This window comes from Triturus cristatus, chromosome 8 (assembly GCF_964204655.1).
Source record: "Triturus cristatus chromosome 8, aTriCri1.1, whole genome shotgun sequence".
Lineage (NCBI taxonomy): Eukaryota > Metazoa > Chordata > Amphibia > Caudata > Salamandridae > Triturus > Triturus cristatus.
Genome location: NC_140591.1, coordinates 1,102,540,487 through 1,102,564,934, shown reverse-complemented (window position 1 = coordinate 1,102,564,934; position 24,448 = coordinate 1,102,540,487). Strand labels below are relative to the sequence as shown.

Sequence of the window (24,448 nt, the reverse complement as noted above, 5' to 3'; positions counted from 1 at the left end):
GGGCATGGCCACAGTCTGGGTTGCCAAATTCTGAACCCAACTGGTGTTATATTGAGTCCCTGTGCCATTCATCTGACAAACCTTCCAACTTTTCTCTGCCCTTACAATAGCCTAAATTGCACAAGTTAATTCATTCAGGCCCATATGTAGTGCCTGTAAAGAGAGGAGCAAGATTATTTTTCTTCAGAACAGAAATCATCAGTCTCACAAAGCTCATCCACTTCATCTCCCTTAATAGGACACCAGTTGCTGGTTTCACTGCAAGTTATAGCTCAGTGACAAAAGAGTAATCTGTCATTCTGCTTTCACTATGCCTCCGCACAACATGTACAGTGCAAGTATGTGGAAACAAGCAGCCCAGCAGACTCCACACACTGAGGCTGCAGCAGCTGACCAAGAAGTAAACTGCGCCGTTGCCAGCACAATCACTAGTTTGAGTTCTATACCCATTACCAAGGAAGAGTCCCACCATGGCTCATCCATAGTGATTGTGGGGTTCTGCATCCCTGGTGCTCCTTGTTCTGAGCCCCATCTCTTACATGTTTCCCGAGCCTTCAACAAGAGAGCCACTTCTAGTTTATTCATTCTTAAATGCGTCTAATTTAAAGGGCCAGAGTAGAACAGGGGCCGCCTCAAGCTTATTAATTGATGGCGAGAGCCCACTCTACTCCAAAGCAGTTCCCTCTGAGTTCCCCCACTATACACTCAGTTTCGTGGACCTAGAGCACTTGGATAAGTGTTAACAGAGAGAGGAACTGGCTGCTTGATGGGAAACTCCAAGAATTCATTGCCATCTTGAACCCCAACAAGCCCTGAATTCTAATTTATATTTTTTGCACTGTTCTTTATTACAATCCTAAAACAGTGTTCTGCTTGCAATCTTGCTACTTTCATATAGACTCAAGCTTTTGCTATGGTGTGGGGTTCTTGTGATCATAATTTTTTTATACAGGTTATTGACATATGGTAGAATTTGCCTGTTTATTGGCTTCTTGATGCTTTGTTATGACCCACCCAGCAGAGGTTCTCTACCAGGGGATTTTGTTCCTGAACAACATTAGTGTGGGTCTATGCTTAGAGGGTGGGTTACCCTCATGGAGGTGTACTTTAATGAGAGGTGGGGCCATGCCACCTTCTAACCTAACAAGTGTAAATGTGGGTGTGTAGTGGATTGTGTATGTAGTTATTATCTCAATGGTGGTTTGTAGTGGGGGTATGGGTCTAGGTGGCTTCAACCTAGCTTGTCTTATTTATGGCATAGATTGTCTAGGGACTGTGGCTCTTGTGTCCTACTGAATGAACTACGTTGTGGTGTGTCGCTCTTTGAGTGCATTATTTTTATATCTTGTTATTCTCTTCTCAAGTGTATAGTTACTGATTTATGTTTTATTGGAAACATGTCAGCCCCGGTTCTTGTTGCACTCTTGTAGTTTTAACAGGTCTGTACTGATCATGCACCGTTTCTTTTGTTCTTTGGTACACTATCCCTGTGTTATTCCTGATGTTTTCCAGGCCCAATGTTGCTGAATTGTTAGTATCTCCTTGTTTTCCTCATCCCACAAGTATCTACTCTGAAGTTCTCTATTCCAGAGGCCTCCTTTTCCCTACCTGTGTAGAGTTCTTGTTCCAGGCTACTCTGGAAAGATGGATTGATCTAGACAAATTAACAGAACAGGCTGACATAATAAAACTCATATGCTTTATCCAGAGCTAACTCAGTTGACCAAATCATTGCTTTCCTCTTTCCTATCTCTGCTGGCCACGACCAGTGAGCGGCAGGGGAGAGGCAACTCTACTGTGTGAGATGGGTGAGGAATTACTTTGGTGTCTACAATATCTCAGCCATCTGAGCAACAGATGCTCTGTCAAAGGTGAGGGTTTCTTGTGTCTTCTGTAGCGGATGTAATATTGCTTTGCTGTCAGCACTGAATGTGGGATGGCTCTGCTTTTAGTAGCAGGTGACATTTGGTGTATTTCACATGTCTCTAAGTGAATGTCAGTCTGTTCCCTACCCAGTGCTGGTAGGTTCTTTGAAATTTGCACAGGAGGACTGTAGAACCAGGCAGGCCTTGCCACACCTATTCAGTAATCCGTGCGTTTATCTCTAGATCCCAAATTTCATTTGAAAAGTGGGGTAGCTTAGGGAATGCCAATCATACTTTTCAAAAATAGTTTGAACCTGTGGTATGTGGATGGTGAGGAATACCAGGGTCTCAGACATTGTCCATCATCTTGTTGTTAAGAGGCAGGACTCGGCACGCTCTGATCCAAAGGCAACTGGTTCTATACTGACAGACCCTTACCCCACCCTAGTCTTCCAGCGCTAGTGCTCATGTGAGGCGGCAGCAGCAGCCTAAATCTGACAAAGGTTGTGTATCTGTTGGAATGCGTTAAGGATGCAATAGAGTTTGCAAGACTCAGAACTTTCAGGATTTCAAAGAAGAAAACAATACTAGTAATTCATAGCTTCCAATCTCCAGGGCTTGGGCAACAAACACACTATCACAGGCAGGTAGAAATGGCACGACTTCTTGAAAGTGACCATTTTTCTTAAGCCCACTTTTCCAGCATCCTGTTTCATGAGACAACTGTGAACATCTCAAACTGAATCTAACTCACTGTCTACAATGTCGAGTTAGGCGACTACCGACTGCGTTCTTGGCTTCTTCGGCAACAGATGTATTGTACAATTTGCATAGTACTTCACACCACTGGTGTGTCATCATATTGCTGTCTTGGGCATTAGAGTGAGAGGCTACACAATTTGTTATGTTTTAAGTCTTGAGTGTCATGCTTGAGCACTGGAGTTATCTTTCAGTCAAGTGGCTGTGGACCTGGTACACACTTACATATGTCGGTGATGCAGACGTGTGTAAGGTAGACAAAGCTAATCTGGAACATGAGTACCACTGTGTTGGAGAAGAGATCCTTGGATACTTCAAATGGCATGTATTCATTAGGGAACCAGTTGCGTCACTTGTTTTTTTTAGATGATTGGTGGTGATTGGGTTGAAGGCAAGGAAACCGACGTACTAATTGGAGCTTTGAGTGGTTAAGGCTATAGTACGTGTATTTTGAGGAACTTGATCTGCAGGAACGTGTCTAGGGTTTTGGCTTCAGATATAAAAATGATTGGTAAGATTTTACAGAGTGAAGTTGGCGGCGTGGGGGGATGCATTCTGTGTTCCAGAGTTCAGGAATTACTTTGTGGAGTTTTCTGGAACAGTCATGTTGCTTCAGAAATGTGTGTCATTTTGTGGAGTCTTTCATTTCTTGGTGATGGGCTTATAAAGTGTAGAATGGTGTTGAAAGCAAAGTTGTCAATCCTTTTGTAAGTTATCTCCCAGAGATGTCCCAAGGTTCTAGTCTACTTTTGCTGCCTTTAAGTCTTTAAAAAACCAGATGGTCTTCTATTAATTTCCCTAAAAGTCGCCAGTTTTGTGAGGAATAAGTGTCAAAAGTGGCAATTAGTCAGTTTTAGAACAGCTATACCGTCATCTTTGGAGGGGTTGGTAGTGAGTCCGAAAAAAGCCTCAAGAGGTAGAGTTTCTTCCATGGTTAGTGAAGGGTTTCGGTCTAGGTGAGGATTTGTGTAGTTTGCATGCAAGAAAGGTTCAGCTGTAAGTGGTGATCACTTCAAGGAAGGTGCTTGTGTTCTATTAAGGCAATGGATCCACAAGAAGAAAAGATTGTGTCAAGAATGTGTCTGGTTGAATGGGTAGGGATGGCGACCCGCTGGTGTATATTCAAGTTTAGATAGGAGAGGTGTGATTTGGGATAACATTGGTTTGGTGAACCAGATGATGACATCACTCGTATGCATATGAGGAGAGGTTGAGGATAACGTCAACAATGAAATCTGGTTTCAGCAAGGGGTGATGCTGTTTGTAGATCAGCAGGAACAACAAGTAGAAAATAGGTGAAAGCCAGCTAAAGTGTGTCCCCTCTCACCTCCAGTTTTCTATAATGTCTGTTCCTTTTTAGGATTTTGTAGCCAGACGGGATGGTGTTATTGAGTGCCCATGCTTCATCTTCTCTAACCTAGTCCCTATTAGCAAGGGGAGGGGCAGGTTAAAGACAGAGGTTAGGTTGTGGATGTTCAGGTGTTTTTTGTTCATGTATATGGTTTTCAGTATGCGCAACATATTATGTTTAGAGGAAGGGATGGGTAATGGGTGAATTAATTAAATATGTTTATAAAGCGTGCCGGCTGCTTCGAGCGAAGTGTCCTGCCACTGGGCTAAGAAGGAAAGCAGTACTGCAGTTACATTTCACAGAACAGAAATGTCTCCATGTAAGTAAGGTGGACAGTGAAATTGTGGAGGAAAAGAAGAGCAGGGTATGACAAATATGGGCTTACAGAGGGTTTTCCTGAGAGTGAGGATAGGTGGAACTGGGAAGAGAGAGATTTGGTCTTCTATGTCAGGCATGAGATTTGGGGTGGAGAGATATGTTGGCCTAGATGGATGAATGACAAGATGGTTAGAGTCACAGTGAGTTTGGGAATAAGAGGGGAAGGCTGTCACATGCGCAGAATGGTAGGGTGGGAATTGTTCTGTGGCGTGGAGGTGGATAAACATGGAGACTGCTATAGAGAATACAGTGTGGGGAGGATATAAAGAGGGAAGGACTGGGAGGATACAGTAGAGTAGCAAAGAGTGAGATGGACAGTGGGTTGGGTCCTTGAGAAAGGAGGGTGGTTGTTGGCCAGAAGCATGGTGAGGGAAAGTAAGAAATGGATGGATGGTTGAGTGAGCAAATGAGATGAGTGGGAGGTATGAAGATGGAGAATGAGGACAAACAAGTGCGCTAAGGTAAGATGCTTCAGTTCGCTTAGTTATATTGTTGTGAGAGGTAGTGATGAATATTACTGAGACTGTGGGAGACGCAACCTCCTAACTACCTATGTAAGAGCCAGTGGGCCTACCCTGGGATTTCAGAGGTGCAACTCTATGGAAGATACAGCAATCTATACACACAATCAGTGTGTAGCCTGCTCAGGAGTTGTTAATGTATCTCTTAATCCAAGATACTGTTTCATAAAAAGACACCTAAGCAATTAGGAGCAATTGAGATGCACCGATTGAAAGACAGCTTGCCAGCCACCAAATTTTTATTGCATATGGGTCCACCTTGGACCATCAGAGGTGCAAGTGTAAGGGTGGCATGGCTACCCAAATGATCAGATTTAAGAGTCTGTGGGATCTTTTTAAGAGTGCTATGGAGCAATTGAGTGCAAGATGTAGCAGCAATGCTGCCCCATAGTAGGTACAGCCTAGTAACCAAGTCAGTAATGTATGGGGTGCACTCGAGCCGCAAATGTGCAATCACAACAGTTCTTCACTAATCGCCAGTACTATCAAGGTGATGAGTTCACTAGAAGTGGGGGCTAGGAAGGGCTCTTAATTTAGAAAGGAAGGAAACACATAAGGCAGTTTGGTCCTAGACCTTTTCTAACCCCAACTGTGCCACACAGCGAAGTCTCCACAGCAAGTAATTTTTAACCTGCATGAGCTGGGTATATATCTCGCACCTGTCCAATATTTAAATGTAGCAAACAATGATGGCCAGGGAACTAGTTATTGCACAGTCCCGTGTAGTCAAGGGTGTTTTTTTGAACAGCACAAAAAACTTTTGTAATTGCCCACCTCAAATTATGGTTTGCCACCATAAAAAGACAATTAATTAAACATGAAACCAAAAAGCTTTGAGAGGCAACTTAAACAAACAGTTGAAGTGTAATAAGCACAAATGCTGAACATATGCATATGTGACGAGAGGAAATCTTTAGATAATTGATCCTTTATTTTGGATATTTATGATAGAAAGCCAATACAGCCAACACGTTTCACCCGTGGCGGGCTTCTTCAGGGCTGTTTCTCCCCGGTAGCTTATGTGTGGTCCAGAGTAAACAAAAAGGATTTTTCAAGGATCTTTTCCCTCCTACGAAGAGTTTAAGTATTGTGCAGCGCCAACAACAACTGTTTGGCATGAGTAAGGCACAAACGGCGCTAATGGTGCTAGTGATGTGGAACCGTCAACCACTTCTAAACCGAACCCGTAATCCGTTCCAGCATCTCGGTCACGGCAACTATTTTCGAAAGACGTCAATGTGTAAACTATTGGTCTGGCTGTTTGAGCTAAAAAAATTTATAACTCTTATTATTAGTGTTTAAACAATTAGGTGGTAGAGTGGCCACCCTTCATCATCACAAGAGTATGAGGCATACTGGTCTGGATACCTTGGACACAGTCTCAAAACCCCGTCTTTCACCCCTTAAGGACCAGATAGTACACCGTTTATACATGCATAAACATACAGTGACATTTTGTACTTCGTGATAACATATCCTGAAATAACTCCCCTCTTTCCCAGGTTCTCTCCTCTGATGTCTTTCAGAGATCTGGTTCCTCGGCGTTCCTCCATGGACTCCATATTTTTTCAAACTTCGTGGACAACCTCGGGCTTGGTACACTACTTTTTTGGCTCTTATGCACCAATCCAGACCGGACTCACATGCATGCAGCGTCGATGGCTTTTCCTGCCCCCAATGATTAGCTAATTTTTTGGCTACATGCTGTGTATCAAACACTACCAGAATACAGTTTGAATGGGCTGCAAAAAGGAAGTGTTCCACCCAAAACAAATTTGGATATGATTGATTCAAAACGGCAACTAAGGCCAACAGATTTTTCTATGTAGTTATTTAGTACTGAAGAATCGTTATACTTTAATTGCATAATCCTGAAATACCCCCAAGAAGTAGAGGGTGTCTGTTTAAAACATGATGTATAAGTAGGGAACGCTTTTGTGAATTTTGTCAATGTGGATCAACCTACATTTCTTTGAGAAATGAGTGAAGATAGAAATAATTTTGTTTACAGGAGAAATGGCAGTGCAGTTCCGTTTGTGACAAAAGGGCCACTGTCATGTGTTTGTGTCTGTCTGTCTGCCTGTCTAGTAAGTATGCATTCTGGACACAGAAGAGACAAAAAGGGCGTAAAGGCCATGTAATAAACATGTTTATATATAGATGGCAATGAAATGAAACAAAGTCGATACATTTGTTTTTAATGACTAAATCAAATAAAAGGCATGTTTGAAAAGTAACAAAAGGGAGGACAAGAAATGTTTAAACAGAAAAGAAAAGTCTTGCAAAACAGAGATAGGTACCGCAGAGTACCATGAAGGGCTGTGCATAAGGGTGACATTAACCAGTGAATAGGGAGTGTGGACAGTAGCTTGTAAGTATTGTCCACAACACACACAGCCCCTCTAACAGAACACACACAGCCCCTCCAACAGACGTCCTAACCCTCCAGTAAAGAGACCACTACACCCACACTTTGGAGGTGTATGTTTGACGGTTTGTGTGGGAATAAGTTAAAGTATGTGTTGCAGCGAAATTATCTACTCGATTTGCACATTGCCACATATCTACAAACCCGAAAATCAACTGGACCCTTACAGACGGTTAATTTCACAACACCACACATAGCCATACTCAAAAATGCGTGCATTCACAAGTAGACTAAAACACCAGCAGAGAATCTATACCTAAAGGTCTACAAATTCACATGTTTATGCACATCCACGCACCAAGTACAAGAACATACACACATTTGTTCAAACCACATCCAAACACCAACTACTTTCATTAATTAGTTCCAATAAGGCTTTCTGGGTTGGTCTAGTGTTAGTTCATATGCCGCTGCAAACGCTTTTCTACTGCAGTGGTTTGAATAGGTGCACATGTACAGTGAGCTGGTCAAAGTCTGTTGCTGTTATGATGTGATTCTGTGTTCTGGTTGGTTTGGCAAGTCCTAGGCTGTGTGAGCTGGGCTTTTGACACAATTACCCATCATGCTCTTTTAAAACTTCTCCATTGAATTGGAATGAAAGACGTGCTGTTAAACTGGTTCACACCTTACCTGGACAAAGAAAGTCAGCTCACCAAAATCAGACTTCCTACATAAGCCCTCCTCCTTCTACAGGGAGTACCACACAGCTCCAGTCTGTCTTCAACTCACTTTAACATACACATGAAACCTCTTTAATTTCTTCATAAAACATCAAATCTTTCTTAGAATTCCATGCTGATGACACTCTGCGTTATATGAAATGTGTTCCTCAGAGGACATTAGGCACATGACTCAAACTACATCCACACACCAACTACAGGAACTTACACACATTTGTTCAAACCTGCTAATGCACTCACACAGAATGTTTTACACTTTTAGTAACATTGCCGAAGTCATTTTAATTAACCAACAGGTACTTGCATTCTACCAAATCAATAGTTGTGCATTGATTTTGTAATAGGACCAGGTGCTCTAAGTTTTTTTCCTAAATTGTAATTTTCTTGTTTGCGTGGGCTCTTAAGGCTAAGGAGAAATGTGTGGGTTATTTTGTCATGCTAATATTTGTGGTTCCTTAGGTACCTCTCCACTTCATCAGGTATCAACGGTATATGTTATGCTTTACTTATTTACCCTTGCTCTTCGGTTTGCTCCACCTCTAGAATGTTAAGCAGACACTTACTAGATAAAGGGAAAGAAGTCACACTATTACAGATGCACATGTATATATGTCCCAAAAAGCTCTCAATATTCGTTGTACCATTTACCAATTTGTTTCCTTGATTTAAAGTTTTACAAGTTTCTGCATTTATCCGATTCGATTTTACATCCAAAACGTGGTCATTTGAACTTTTCTTCTAATGCATTTCAGTATTACAATGACCCCTCCATTAGGAAAAAACTCATTTAATTTTTTTTCTCTCCATCCGACGTTGTGGTGCCTGCATAGTTTTGCTTCTGATGCATTTCTGCGCCCAGTATGCGTGTCAGTGTCTCGGCATCCTTGTGGCGGCCTGATACTCAGTGTAGAGTCCGTTGTGCTGACATTGTCCCCTATTAGAGAGGTATAAAGCACATGTCTGCTTTCAGATATTTTAGGCAAAAACACAGAAAATACATTTTCAAAGAGTTATCCTGACCTGCATATCACGAGCAAGCAAGTCTGTCATCCACCAATGATTTCCTTAAATTGCGCTACATTGGAAAGCTTGCTTTCCCTTTCTTTGCCTAGGATTTGTGTTGCTGTCTTTCACGGCATTTTGGTTTGTGTGTTCCTGTTTAAGATAATTGCGGCAGGAAATATATTTTGCTAAATTATTTATTTGCTTTTATATACCACTGTTTACCATATGTAAGGTGTCCCTATACTTCACATAGTGGTGTATCATAGTCAAGTATACTTAGGGCTCAGGGGGCTTTGAAATCTAGAACAATGTTGGAGAGTTGGGCATTGTTTTCACCCTAGGACCTCCATAAGAACAATGAATGAGTAGTTAAATGGATAGGTTATCCAGTTTGAATTGCCCGTCTACAAACTGAGCCACATTTGGGTACTTAGGGAGAGTCCTGAGGGTGGAACCTTGTTGTAAAATGTAAGAGTTGTAGTGAAGACCACCATGGTGTATAGCAAGGAGGTTATTTGGGGGGCCTGTGATGTTCTGCAGGTATGGAACTGGCTAAAGGATATCTAGTGTGTTGATGGATGGCTCATTATGTTATGTCATTGCTAGGAGTGAATTGGGTGGCATGCCATGTGTTTGTCAATTAGGTGAATTTTATGTGTGATTAGGTCGCTTAGTTCATGAAGTTCGCATTGCTTAGTACATTACTAGCATTATATTGTAGGTTAAAGAACGATACTGCTACTATTGTCGGGATTTCGTTATTGGCAATAGAAGTGTTTAGAAGCTGACTTGGATTACTCAGCCAGTTTAGAACGTGTTATCATTCATCAATTAGTTCCAATAAGGCTTTCTGGGTTGGTCTAGTGTTAGTTCATATGCCACTGCAAACGCCTTTCTACTGAAGTGGTTTGAATGGTTGCCCATGTACAGTGAGCTGGTCAAAGTCTGTTGCTGGTATGATGTGATTCTGTGTTCTGCTTGGTTAGGCAAGGCCTAGGCTGTGTGAACTGGGCTTTTGACACAATTACCCATCATGCTCTTTTAAAACTTCTCCATTGAATTGGAATGAAAGACGTGCTGTTAAATTGGTTCACACCTTACCTGGACAAAGAAAGTCAGCTCACCAAAATCAGACTACCTCCTCCTTCTACAGGGAGTATCACACGGCTCCAGTCTGTCTTCAGCTCACTTTAACATACACATGAGTCCTCTTGAATCTCTTCTTAAAACATAAAATGTTTCTTAGCAGTTCTATGCTGATGACACTCCGCTCCATATGAAAATCTATTCCTCAGAGGACATTAGGCACATGACTCAGAATCTACGACTAATTCAGCCCTGGGTGACATTCCTCTATTTCAAATTAAACTCATAAAAAAATCAGAATTCCTCCTGAAGCCTGGCCTGCGCTATTAAATGTTGATGCATCAAACACCAAGGCTGCTTAGTCCTGAATTCACTTTAGGCCTCTTGCATTCACTGCCACACATGCCTGCACCTTTATTTCACTCTTGCAGGTTTCCACTTTCTCCCTTGATGAGTTTTTTCCTGTCTTTCTCTTCCTCCTTTTTTCCCGTCTCTTGGGAAATATCTGATGAGGAAAAATTACTACCGGGCCTCAAAAATGAGGGCAAACAACGGCTCAAATTAAGCACTGAATTGGGCACAGTTATAAATCAGTCTATTCAGAGGAATTAAACCCTTTTTTCCAGAGGAAGAACTCAAACCGTAGTCCAAATACTAGTTTAATCAAGAATAGACTATTGGAATGCTCTCCTCAATGGAATCCCAAAGATTCATCCTTCTACCCATAAGCAGCCGTGCACCTGGCTGTCACATTGGTTCCTGGCTATAGAAAGTTCAAGTCATATCACCCTAATCTTCATGTCGCTAACGTGACTCCCAATTGAGGCCAGTTGACACTGAAGCTGGCTTGTGTCAGCCACAAAGCCATTCCTGATGGGACGCTGAATTACCTATAAACTGGCCATCTCTGGCAGCCAGTGACAACTAAGGAGCTGTCACACCCACATGCATGAGTTCCCTACTTGCAAAAAGAAAACCCTCTTGCAATATTATTAGGGATGTGCAACCAGTGTATGCAGCTCTATCCCATACGCTGTCAGAACAAATCTCTAGCACAGTGCCATCAAAATGTAGTTACAGAGTTTACTGTTCCACCCGCACTTTTATACTCAACTGCTTGTAAGTGTTTCCTTACGTCTTACCAGATTTAGCTGTTATCTGTCTTCCTACAGCATTTATGCCACAGATCCCTCCCTGCTCTTCATCCAAGGGGCGTGTGCCAGGCTCTAGCCCTGCTCAGTGTGCAACCCTCTCCTTGTTCTTCCAGATAATTCGTTTTGTGGTTTACTCCTGTTGTATTCTCTTCTTCACCTCTTCATAAACCTATTCTAATTCCCGCAACCACACATTATCTACTTCTTCTCAAATCTATTCCACTGCTCTTATTCGTTAAGTACTCCATGAAAATTAGGTTTTCAGGTAAGTGTGCATCTTGTTTCATTTGTTGTAACCATTTTTATTATGTAGCAACCGTTATCACCCTAAAAGGTCTGGTCCACACTGTATAAAATCATAAATAAATAAACTGTTGTCGGTGCTTGCAGACGCTACAGGGAGTTCAAGGTGCCGCATGCCAGGCATGTTATTTAATCGAAGCATTGTTTTGTCTGTGCAGTATTGTACATTTAGTTCTGCTAATCTAAATGCTTAGCTAAAACTTGAAGTGCAAGAGAACTGCAAATAAATGAACAGGACATGATGAACTACGTTTGGTTGACATTTTTTTGACTTGTTCTGTGGGTGCCCTACTATGTGTGGCTTCCTGCGTATGAGAGAAGATTTCACTGTTGACTTGTGTGCAGTACCTGTTCAGTGTTGGCGACGCAAGTATACACTAATGTTACCTAGGCTTCGAGGGAAACTTACTTACAAAAGGTACATTAATGCTGCTTTGTCTACACTATACCATTATTCATCGGCCTTGCTTAGTGGTGTAAAAGAGAAGTCCACACTACCAACACGCTCATTTGTTGAGACTGCAAATAGCTAATACTATTGCACTGTTAAAAGTATAGTAACCCTTCTCTGAAACTCTGGTATTGCCGAACTAAAGAATTATCTGTCCTGCTGGGAATGTATTGTACTGTTCTATCAAGAATGTATCATCCCTGCTTACACTGTCAGCTTAAAACTATGAAATTCATGCTGAGAACGTCTTACACTGCCCTACTACATTTGCAACATCCTTTGTGAAGTCTTTTATAACCTCACTACTGAAGGGTGTTGATAATACCCCCTAAAATTATAGTAGCCATCCTTAGATATTCTGAAACTGTAACTTTACAATATGAGATTACTGGTGGAAACGGTCCCATCGAACTTAGAGCAATGCTGCTGGCAAGTATTGGTGCTGCCCCATTAAATGCGTACCAGCTTGCCAAGAAGTGCTCATACTGTCACAATTCTGATTTGACAGCCATGCTAATAGGTGCAACAACCTGTAGAACTTTTGCTGAGATATGGTAGTTCTGGCTGTTTGAAAGAATGGCAGCCCTGTTGGGGAGTGTCCTCACTGTTCCATTAACCGTACAGCAACCCTAGTAAGGCCAAGATTACGAGCCAGCGTGTTGGTATACCAGGGTTGGATACTGCTCCTTCTGATCATGAATGACCTGTTATTCCTACACCTGGATTTCCCACTTCTTCCTCTTGCCTTTGCAACCATAAAAACGTCCACACTGGCCGCTCATTCTCATTTACCACTTGCTCAGAGCGGTGGTAAATGAGAGCACTGGTCCCCATGGAATAGGAAATTCTGTGCAGAAAAATTGGATATGTTCTGTTATTCACCGCGACATAAGGACCAACTTCAAATAGGCAGATTTGGAAGCTGAGATACTTGCCGTAATCATACATTTCATCCAGCTGGTATCTCTGTACTTAAATTTGCCCTACTCATAACCAGGGCCAAATTAATACTTGAACTGTGTAATTTAAGGTACAGCCCCAGTGCCAAAAAGTAGTGATTCTGTCCCTGTTCTGACAGCCCTCCTAAGAAGAGCATCTAGATTTTCACACTTACTCCCAGATGCCTTACCAAACTTGACTCGCAAAATATCTTCATAAACATCCAGTCAAAGCGTTAACCTGAAATTCAAATTCAAAGGAAGCAGTGAATAGTTCCACACTTCACTGTATCCACAGCCAACCATCCATTATAGGAAAATGAAGGGTAGCAGCAGCCCAGGGTGGAGTGGAATGGGAGAAGAGAGAAATCAGACACTGGATACCATCACTGCGACTCATTACTTTGCTGAATGTTGTAATTTACTCTGGTCGCAATCCCTCATCTAAAACAAAACTCCACCTTTAGTACCATGCATCTATGAATGCTCATCCAATATTCACCATATAGTTGATATGTCTCCAGAAAATCTCTAAACCCCTGGTTCTCAAAAGTATTGAAAAACTCTGGTTATCATTGTACTGAAATATAAGGAATACCTATATTGTTGACACACTCGGTGTTGCAAAATATAAACTCTCTCCTCACAAGTACTATAACTACATTTTCTTTGGATTACCATTCTCTCTGGTTTTCCATATACGTTTGAGTTGTTTTCACAAACGTAAATGAACATTCATCAGAATTTTATAAATTGTTGCTACGCCAACGATTCACTCTTCTAGCATGTGCCTCTTACTTTAGATACAAATATTTTTACATAGAAAAATATCAACTGTCTGAAAATATTGAGGATCTTAACCTCTCCCAAGCAGCGTTGAAATCGAAACTGAAAACAAATGTGGAGTTTATCCTCCAACATATTTTTACCTCTAAACAGTAGTTTAACTCATGTCTGTTTGCAAACCAACTTACATTTCTTGGAATACATATGAGTCCAGCTCCAACTTTCTTTCACACTTTCAGAAAAAAACGACTGTGTCCAAGGCTTCAAAAAACGTGTTGATAATTGGGTCCTGGCTGCAGCAAAGCAGCAATGTATCTTGATTTCCATCAAGGACACTCTGGACCACGCACCCTTTATACTCAATATTTTCAAGATAGCCACTGCTATTGATAGAATTCCATGAGAGTTCTGTGGCCTCATGGGGAATTTAGTTTCTGATTTAAGTGCAAGCACCCGTATGTGCAGTATGTCCTTCAGAGACGCAAAGACAGTTGTCAAGTAGCAGCAGCAATCTGAGTGCTCTGCCAACCTTCCATCATCACACGTCAGCTCTAATGGCTTTGCATGTTAAGGTATTGTTCCTACACTTCTAGAGCATTGAATCAATCCACTGGTTCGAAGCCAGCCAGGGCATTTTTAAATATGAAATTGTGCCAACTGGAAAAAAGCATGATGATCAAAGCTAAAGGTTACGTGATTTGTACAGCTGATAACCATCAGCCAAGCCTTCATCGGCTTTCGGATGTCACAAAGATCTTTTTGTCAAATGCAAGAAGTGACTCGGGATAGGTAAAGAATAGGAGTGCGAGGACTTAGGTTTGTATGCTTGCCAGTTACTATGCCGCTTTGAGGGAAGTTGGACCAAAGGCCAGCCCCGTTAGTGGCAAAACGATGCTCTTCCTCCATCCTCCATTGCAGGCCCCTTCCATAATTTACTTAATATGTGGAGCCATATCATGGGACTTACCTCGAAAAAACTTCGGCCGTAGCTGGGCATAGCAGAGTTCCCTGCAAGGACAGACACAAGGAACAAAAACTTTGCCCTGGGGGCTCCCTAGTGAGGGTTCTGTAATAAGGAGCGTTTTTGGCTTGTATGAAGGGAGGCTAGTGTTGAAATGAGCACACCTCTCAGTAGACGAGTTTGGCCGAGGAAGCTGCCTTTAGGTGGCTATGTTGCATCCTCAAGGTATGTGGGGCAAATTATTACCAATTACAAAGTTTTAGTGTCAGATGCAAGATACAAAGACCTTCTTTTATCAGCCTGCATCCCTATTGTGCACGAAATGCGAAAAAAGCCATTATACCCTTTGTATTTTTAATTCTTTTCCCATGCTTGATTAAAATATATATTCTTACATAGTGGGTGGTGGCACGCCAAATGTTTGAAAATGAATGAAATATTGTAGTCAGAAGTTGGTAGTCTGAATCTCTACATATTGTGTAGTCAAGATGTAAGGTTTTCCTAACCGTTCAGAAAACTATTTTCCTCTCTTCGTTTCAGCATAAATAAATGCGTTAGATCATGCATGAACAGTCCCCATTTGCCTTTTTTACTCCTTAATTTGAACGGGTTGTCTGCATTTATAGGCACATAATTAATGTGTGTAGTTGATTTGCACCCGTTTGATTCAAGCAAGCATACAGAGTTGATGGACTATAAAATCAAGAATGTAATGATGTGTTTTTCGACCTGATAAAATTGTTCGGCGCTTCTAAAGATATGCTAGCAGAAACAGTGATGGAGAAACTAAAAACAGCGTTCCCATCTCTTGTATCCCAGTCTCTATGAGGTGACTGCACCAAAAGGGGTCAATTTTGTCGCAGGTTGGAGTTATGCCTAGAATATGGACATCAAAAAGCATCCTAGGCGTGAGTGAAAAGCCAGTTAGGATGATTTCAATCGCTTCTCTCTGTCTGCATTGACCTCATTATAGTAATGCTCTCCTCAGGGCATCTAGTTTGAACCGTGCGTCAATTGGAGAGCTCTCTTTAATTACAAAATGCATAGCCGCCTCGAGCTGCAATTGTCTGAATACTTTCCGTGTTTCTCAAACAAATTACACAATCCAGCATTGATTCTCTATCTTAATACACTGAAAATTCGTAGTGTTTTTTCAGAGGGTTTTGAGTGGTGTGAAGGCCATTTCTGGACATCTAGCAGCCAGTATCTTACATCCTGGGGTATTGTTGTCTTACCTGACACCCCACCACTTTTCTGTGGCAATTTCATTTCAATTACTGCTATGAGCAAGGGGGACTTTTTCAACTATGCCCCTGAGAGAGATGGGCTCATCATCTTTAAATAGAGAAGGCCTTTCCCTAATTCCCGTTTGAGTGCTGCATGCCCGGACTACAGTAACGTTCTCATGCAACCCGTACTAATACACATTCAACGTCAATCCATGTTAGCAAGAAGCACTATATATTATCTGAATGCGGTCTTAATGGGGGACCTTGAGTGGTTTCATCAGAAGAGTGCAGGGAGTGCAAATGATGACCTTAGTCATCGCTTTAAATTAAATATCTAGGATCTTTGGTAGCACATGTACAGGTTGGACCTAAAAATACCCGCCCCCCCCCACTGTAAAAGCCATGTGTATTGTTTGCCACGTCCATGGTGAGAACAGCAAATCAGCTGTTTACGAGCAAAACCGTTTAGGGGCCTTATATACAATTTGTAGGGGACTTGAAATCCTTCCAGTTTCTGGAGGAAACTCTTAATAGGAAGTAGAATTTACCAGCTGAATTCCCACCAAACATATTCCCTGTGGTGGAGGAAATTTTGCTGGTGGATTCTGCTCTGTATTTATAGTTTTCCACAGAAATTGTGGGATTTTCAATTCATTCCGAACTCTAAATGAGGGGGAACAGCTATTACAACGCGTTTTTTACCACGCAGTGCAGTTACATCGCATGCGTTACAACGCATGCGATGTTACAACGCTATGCCATTACAACGCAAGTCTGTACATCGACTTGCGCTAGATGGCGTGCTAACATTACAAATAGTGTAGTTTACTATCCCAACACCTTCCCTACTGTTAAGTGGACTGGAGTTGGAATAGTAAATTACACTTTTTTAATGTTAGCACGCCATCTAGCGCAAGTCGATGTAAAGACTTGCGTTGGAATGGCATAGCGTTATAACATCGCATGCGTTGTAACGCATGCGATGTAACTGCACGCGTGGTAAAAACCCGCGTTGTAATGTCATACATCCCTAAATGAGATCCTTTTTTATGCTTTGCATTATCATTCATAGTGGGGAATTATTGCATTTATGGAAAAAACCTTTACAACGCAAGAATCAACCAGACCTAAATATATCAAAATTGTGTATATTCACTTTGGAACACCTGGTATCAACCAAAGCTCCTTCAATTCATTGACATGGTAGACTTTCAAAGGCAGACCTGTTGTATTTCAAAGCCCTTCTTTACAAATCAGTTATCATTTTTCAGCGCTTTCCTCTACCCCTAACATGAGGCGCTTTCCCCTCCAATTTTACTGTGATGCCTTAGTCTGTGTACAGCTCAGAATGGGGCAATCACTCTCTCTTTGCCTTCAGGGAAAGAGTCGCCCTGAGCCTTTATCCTGTGGGTAAAGTTGTGTTTTATCTTCGCTACCAGGTTATCCCAAGCATAGATTTATCCTTTGGTGTTATTTTTTGGCCACACTGTAAATAAACGTTTGTAAGGGTCCACACTGTATATACACAGTAAATGTACAACCAGTCTGCTCGATGTTTATTATTCTCTGCTGGAAACATTCTGTCGGAAAACCTTTTAAACTTTCTCCAATTGTCACCAATAGAGTTCCTGCTGTATTTTAGTCTAACGCTGATAACACACAACCTGCTCAGAATAATATGTTGCCCATTCCATTTCATTCACTAGAAAAGCAGTCTGTTTATTGATGTATAACTGGAATTTTGTGCATGTGTTTACTTCTTCACAACATTAAATTATGAGCGTTTCAGTTTATATCCACCTGCGCATTTCATTTGGTTTAAGCATAAACAAACCAGCGAGGGTGCATTTAGTAACATTTTAGGATTGTGTGGACGCGTAGAATCTAACGTACAGCTCCAAGGCTATAACAATAATCTTTATACTATGCCAACTACCAAACTTCTCCTCAGGGTATCTGTATGTACATGGAAACATTTATTCCAGTTACTTGTGGCGTGTATTTATTAACGCAAAAACCAAAGGAAATGATGGACGGAGTGTTGAACATTGCAAGCACTTACCCCCAGTCAACTTATCTGGGTTTAATCCATCACCGTTCTTTAGCCCACTCTGCCACCCCAGTTCAGACATGGCCATATGCAAATCAGTCTGACCCTGTGCCTCATGGGAACAGTCCAGCCCGAACTGCCAAGCCATGTCTTCCCTGGACCGGAAACTGGGGGTGAGTGCTTGCAATGTTCAACACTCCGTCCATCATTTCCTTTGGTTTTGCTTTGTTCGCCATAAATTGGCAAGGTATGCTCAGATGTGAGTCCCTTGCTCACTTTGCCACTGGATTCAAGCAAGCCTGGCTGAAGACGGCTGAAATGCCAGAAACCGGTCCTAGGAAGCTTGTTTACGGTCCAGGGAAGACGTGGCTTGGCAGTTCGGGCTGGACTGTTCCCATGAGGCACAGGGTCAGACTGATTTGCATATGGCCATGTCTGAACTGGGGTGGCAGAGTGGGCTAAAGAACGGTGATGGATTAAACCCAGATCAGTTGACTGGGGGTGAGTGCTTGCAATGTTCAACACTCCGTCCATCATTTCTTTTGGTTTTGCTGTGTATTTATTAACTTCATATGTCAACAGGCATTGACAAATCAAATAGATCCCGGCTAAAAGGCGGAACTATTAGCTTTGCTAATGCCTTTTCTCAGTTTCTTGCTTCAAGACACATGCACGCGCATGGATCTGTCTTGACAAGATTGATACTAATGTGCAGGCAAACGTCATGATGCATGCGCACCCCTGGGTTGTGACACGCAAGCGCATGCTGTGAGTTGTGACACGTGTTGCGATGCATGCCACTCAGTTTTAAATTGACCATTCTACCATAGCGGTGAGCCATGTTAGAAATGTTTTTTTTTTTTTTTTTCTAAAGAAATGTACTAAAAAGCATTTACAATGCAATGGTCTCGGCATTGTTAAAGTTAAAGCTATTGGCATTGCACATGACATTATTTTTGTTTATGTTTTTGTTTTTAAAACATTTAAAGAAACGGCATTGTTATTTACAATGTCAATAGCTTAATCACTCTCAAATGCGAGACCTATTGCATTTGCACCCACACACAGAGCCACACACCCAAAGCCACCCACCCACACAGAGCCACCCACACAGAGCCACTCACATAGAGCAACCCACACACAAATAGAGCCACCCATAGAGCCACCCACAGAGCCACCTACACACACACACACAGAGTTACCCACACACAGACAGACCCACCACGCATAGAGCCACCTACCAAAAAAGCCACCCACACACACAGAGCCACACACACAGAGCCACCCACACACACAGACCCTCCCACACACACACAGCCACCCACACACACACACACAGAGCCACCCCCACACACACACGCAGCCACCCCCACACACAGCCACCCCCACACACACACACAGCCACTCCCACACAGAGCCACCCCCACACAGAGCCCTGACAGGAAGGCAGGGTAATGCTGGCCTGGCAGGCTGCGTGTGGTCGGAAGTTTCAAGACTGGAGATAGTCGTGTTCTGTATTCACCACTGTGATGAGGAGGGGTTAGGAGTGCTCAGAATAAGGGAAGTACTTCAACTCAAACCCCGAAGGAGAGGCACATAAAAGTGGTCCTTGTGGGTACTGCAGCCACAGAGTTCTGCATTAGAAGGGCAATGTCAGACATTCTGTTAAGCTTGGTCTTTCAGAGTTTGCAGGACTGCCTCACGGAATCTTACAAAAAGGATTAACACACACATCCCCTTTTTTAGTGGCAGGTCGACGCCCCTACCAGCCGAAGCCCTTCCTGCACGTCCAATTTGCTCACACCGGAGCAGGTGCCCAGAAGCCCCTTCGCTACTGTCGGGCACATCTCACATGGCAGCCGCTCACCTGCCTCCAACATGCAAGTCACCAACGTATAATAAAGATCTGTGCTAAAACTCTTTATACTGGGCTCTAGGTTTAATAAACCATTTTGCTAAGAGAATAGAAAAAAACCACAAATAGATGGGATCAGAAAAATCTGTGTGTTTAATGTCACGAAAAAGGAATCCCTTCCTCGGCCAGAACTCCATGAAAAGGAGCCCCGCATCGCCGTATGTAAGGCGAGGGTGGAATGAGAACACGTCACGCCGCCCAGTGACCTCGGCTGTGTGCAGGTGAAGGTCCGACAGCTGTACCAGCAGGCCTGCGGCCGATGATTGCCGGGGAGGGGCTGAGACATACCGGAGCCTCCTAGCCAGGCATCGGAGGTGACTGACTACACGTCAGCTGTGCCTTTCAAAGCCCGTCTGTGAGAAGTTGGCCTGGTATATGATGCTCACTAGTTAAAGTGATCACCTTGTACCATGCCAAGCAACCCTTATGGTGTGGTTGTAAGTCAACCTTTTCGGACTAGCTGCCCTAGTGGTAGCGTAGGCTAAGCAGTCTTTGAGGCTAAACTCGTGATGCGTGTTAAGCAAGCTGTTTTACCAATAGTAACCCCCTTTTATACCAATGAAAGGACACCACACAGATATATATTCAAAATATATATGTATTTATTTCTCAAAGTAACCCCTAGTCTCTTTATGAGCACAGGAGCACAAATCGTCAAACAAGATTATCACAGAATACACAGAAGTTGCACTTTATATGGATAGGCCCTGGTGGCCACTCGAACCATATACTAAAATAGTGGTATAAGTACCACGAACAGAAAAGGGAAAAGGCCTAGGGCCTCTAGAATCGCTGGGCCTACAAGGAGCTAACGTCAGTTAGTGACCAGGAGGTCCACGGGTGGCGTGTGCAGAGCAAATAGTCACACGCGGGCTCCCATAGGTTTCAATGGGTGCGTAAAAAGTACAAAGTTACTGCAAAAGGAATCTTCCGGATGACCTAGGAACTTAAGATTTGGAACACAGGCACTAGAGATGTATTACTACACATGGGCACCGGAGTACCAGCTTTACCTCACCCACAGGAAGCGGGTGCATAGGCCTCAAAGTGCGTCGGGTTTCTTCTATCTGTTCCGTTGAGCCTGGGACAAAGATGCTGCAGGCGGTCGGTCGGGAAGAGATGCAGTGGATCCAAGAGTGGATCGGAGATGTTGAAGACCTGTAAGCAGAGGGGACAGTGTTCACAGTCACTAGCCAGTGACCAGCGTGGCACCAGGTGGGTACCAGGCGATGTCGGGTGCAAACAGGTGATGAGGGGTAGCTTGTCTCCGCAGCCACGTGGTCCCTGAAGGTCGACGACGTCCAGGAGTCGGCTCACGAGCTGTCCCACGCAGGCTCTCGCTGTCGGCGGTGTCGGCGACTTGATCGAAGCAAACAAGCCTTGGCAAAAGCAATTGCAGGAGGATTCGGAAATCAGCTGTTGGTTCTGACCAGCAAGGTCAGAGGGATTGCTCCTTTGGAGGGGAGCAAGGGCCAGTCTGGAGCAACCAGACCAGTGGTGTTTGTTGTAGATTTCGTCGCCAAGATGGCCACTAGCCAGCGGGCCAGCAACCGGTTAGGCGCGTCGAGTGGCAAAATGCAGAAGGGCCCCACGCAGATCGTGGAGATGCTGGAGGGCTCACCTTTGGTGCAGATGCTGCTCGAGGGTTGGGCTTCTCAGGACCCAAAGCACAACTTGGAGGGAGCCTCGGTTGTTGCACTGGTCAGCTTGTCGTAGTCGTTCCAAGATGGCTGGCTCCACGTGTCTCGGTGCCTCCACGGGTCTCCTCTTTTCAGGGACTGTGGATCGGGCGGTGAGAGGTCTGGAGGTCCAGGTCTTGTCAGTCTCTGGGCTCGGGCTCCGGCGGGAGGCGGCGGCAAAGCAGACGGTGATTCGCTGGATGGTGCTTGCGTTAGCAAGGTGGTCACTCCCTGACCACAGGGGAGATTTTCTTCAGTCTTCTGTGCAGCAGAATGTCGAAGTTCCCGTCTTCTTCTTAGTTTCAAGTTGATTCCAGGATGTCTGAAGTCTTAGGACACAGCTCCTACCTTTAAGCGGATTCTAGGGGCCGGACTACCTGCTAGGTCCCTCCCTATGGGTGGGACCAGGAAGGGGGGTGGTTACACCCCCAATCCTTTGTCCAGCTCGCCCCAGGCCCGGGACTGGTGTGCCCCAGGACCGGTTTGAACTGGCATATGCCCCGAGGCTCCTTGTGAGCCACAGGCATGTCTGGTTTCTTTCAAGCCCTACCTGACCAATACACAAAATCCTGTCTGGGGTGGTGCACGCACCTCCCCTGGCAGGAAACCCTTTGTCCACACCTCCCAAGCTGGAAGGACTCCCAGCAGCAGGAGGGCAGACTTGTGTCTGTGGTGGCAGCATCCATTTTGTGGAGCTGAGGCTATGTCTGATTTTACCCGGGTTTCAGGTACTGTACATGTCGTGTCCCTCTAGAAGGGTGGAATGCTAACCCCGTCGCCAGAATTGGCGAGGGGTTAGTATTCCAATTCGTATGACACCTTACTCGACATGTTTTGATAAAGCCAAACCAAAGATAGCATTTAACCGCGAGGTTCATAATGCACTTAAGAGTATATGGTATGACGATATCTGGAAACAGTAGAAGGAAGTTGTTCCGACCACTGCAGACAGGCTCAGCTCATGCCAGAGCACCATCTCACATGGAACCAAGCACTCTGCCTTCAGGATTGTTAAGGCCTGCCATAGGAGTGACTTATAGGTTACCAGGTGTCCCATTTAAGGTTAGGTATAGGTATACTACACCTAAGTAAGAGGTGATTACACCAACTTACCCCAGCTGAGTGATCAGCCAGTTGTGTCAGATTGTTAGGCCAAGCCTGGGGTGGCATAATACATGCTGCAGCCCCTGGCAGGCCTTGGGTACACCAATGCCCTGGGTACCTAGTGTATACTGGTACAGGGGCTGACAGGGTGATCCACTTCCAATTGGTTATGCACCTAGGGTGCATAGTTTTAATTTAGTAGAGAGAACAGCAGGCTGGGGGTCTGATTGGCAGGCCCACAGCCTCAATATGTCAAAAACCAGTGAAGCAAAAAGCAAAAATTTGGGGTGACCATAGGATAGCAGACCCTACTCTCCTACACAACCCCCCCCCAAACGCTGGGACATTAACCTAGCCTTGACCAGTCTCGTCTTCATGTCCTAAGTGGAAGTACCTGGAGAGACCATCTGCATTCCCATGGTCAGTACCTGGCCGGTGCTCCACTGTAAAGTCCATCCCCTGTAGGGAAATGGACCACCTAAGCAGTTTGGGGTTTTCACCCTTCATCTGATTTAGCCACAAGAGGGGCTTATGGTCGGTCTGAATCTTGAAGTGAGTGCCAAACAAGTATGGCCTCAGCTTCTTCAGGGCCCACACCACAGCAAAGGCCTCCCTCTCAATAGCTGACCAATTCTTCTCTCTGGGGGTCAACCTTCTGCTAATAAAAGCAATGGGTTGGTCTTGACCATCTACATTAAGTTGTGACAGCACAGCTCCCACACCCAACTCAGAAGCATCTGTTTGGACAATAAACTCTTTGGAGTAGTCAGGACTTTTCAGGATAGGTGCAGAGCACATGGCCTCCTTCAGGTCATCAAATGCCTTTTGACAGCTTACTGTCCACTGAACCTTTTTGGGCATCTTCTTGGATGTCAGATCATTAAGAGGAGTCACAATGGACCCATAGTTCTTAACAAACTTCCTGTAATACCCAGTCAAGCCCAAGAAAGCTCGAACTTGAGTCTGGGTGGTTGGAGGGGACCAATCCTTGATGGACTGTATCTTACTCTCCAGTGGTTGAACTTGGCCCCCACCTACAAGGTGGCCCAAATACACAACCTTACTCTGCCCTATCTGGCACTTAGTAGCCTTGATAGTGAGGCCTGCCCTTTGCAGAGCCTCAAGAGCCTTCTTCAGGTGGATCAGGTGATCCTCCCAGGTGGAACTAAAGACAGCAATGTCATCAAGATATGCTGCGCAAAAGTCATCCAACCCAGTAAGGACTTGGTTCACCAGCCTTTGGAAGGTGGCAGGTGCATTCTTCAGACCAAAGGGCATCACCACAAACTGATAATGCCCACCTGGGGTTGAGAATGCTGTTTTGGCCTTAGACTCCTCAGCTAACCTGATTTGCCAATAGCCAGCTGTCAAGTCAAATGTGCTCAAAAACTTTGCAGAAGCTAGTTTGTCTATGAGCTCATCTGCCCTTGGAATAGGGTGTGCATCTGTCCTGGTGACAGCATTGAGTCCTCTGTAATCCACACAGAACCTCATCTCTCTCTTGCCATCTTTGGTGTGAGGTTTGGGGACCAGAACCACTGGGCTAGCCCAGGGGCTCTCTGAGGGTTCAATGACACCTAATTCCAGCATTTTATGTACCTCAGCCTTTATACAGTCCCTGACGTGGTCAGGTTGTCTGTAAAGTTTGTTCTTTACAGGCAGACTGTCACCAGTGTCCACAACATGGGTACACCAGTCAGTTTGACTAGGTATCAAGGAAAACATATGTGAAAATGATTGTAGAACCTGTCTACATTCAGTCTGCTGATGGGCAGTGAGGTTGCCTCCAAGGGTCACTCCTTCAA

The 24,448-nt window shown here is 44.0% G+C and overlaps 1 protein-coding gene across 4 annotated transcripts in view; it reads left to right on the top strand.

Moving 5' to 3' along the window:
• Positions 1–24,448, top strand: part of CDKL5 (cyclin dependent kinase like 5) — a 1,167,948-nt gene that overhangs the window by 105,670 nt on the left and 1,037,830 nt on the right. The gene's annotated exons all lie outside the window — the stretch shown is intronic.